Source organism: Propithecus coquereli, unplaced genomic scaffold (genome assembly GCF_000956105.1).
Source record: "Propithecus coquereli isolate 6110/MARCELLA unplaced genomic scaffold, Pcoq_1.0 Scaffold106, whole genome shotgun sequence".
Classification (NCBI taxonomy): Eukaryota; Metazoa; Chordata; class Mammalia; order Primates; family Indriidae; genus Propithecus; species Propithecus coquereli.
In genome coordinates, this window is record NW_012134525.1 from 5,464,093 (window position 1) to 5,464,597 (window position 505).

At 38.0% G+C, this 505-nt stretch overlaps 1 protein-coding gene across 1 annotated transcript in view; it reads right to left on the reverse strand.

Annotated features, from left to right (window-relative positions):
* Positions 1-505, reverse strand: part of LINGO2 (leucine rich repeat and Ig domain containing 2) — a 369,980-nt gene that overhangs the window by 45,478 nt on the left and 323,997 nt on the right. The gene's annotated exons all lie outside the window — the stretch shown is intronic.

The window sequence follows — 505 nt, forward strand, 5'->3', positions numbered from 1 at the left end:
GCTTTTCCCCTTAAACCTGTTGTTTCTATGTTGTTACCAACAGTAGGAAAGCTCAATAGAAGGAAAGAGAAGAGAAGAGAGGAGGAATGAGAAGGGAATCCCAGGTTTAGGGGCCTCAATCAAGCCCCATTTCTGCATGAATCCTGCCCTATTGCTCCAGTATGTACTAAGTATCATTTCTTTGAATGAATTGTTAGTACTTCTTATTCAGCAGGTAGCACATGTTTCCTTTGTTCTTACTACCCTTTGTGCATACACATTGTCCAAGTATTAGGTTGAATTTTATGAAATTGCCAACATTCTATCATTTTTGATCTACAAAAATAGCAGTTCAACATGATTCGACCTAACAGAATGAGCATTTCTTGAAAGTAGGTTTCACATCTAATGTCCCTTTGCCTCTAGTAGTTTCTGAATGATTAAATATTTGCTGGTGATTGATGATAGTGGACATACAATTCCCTCATGTAAACAGATAGAGGACAGCCACAATGGCCTATGTTTC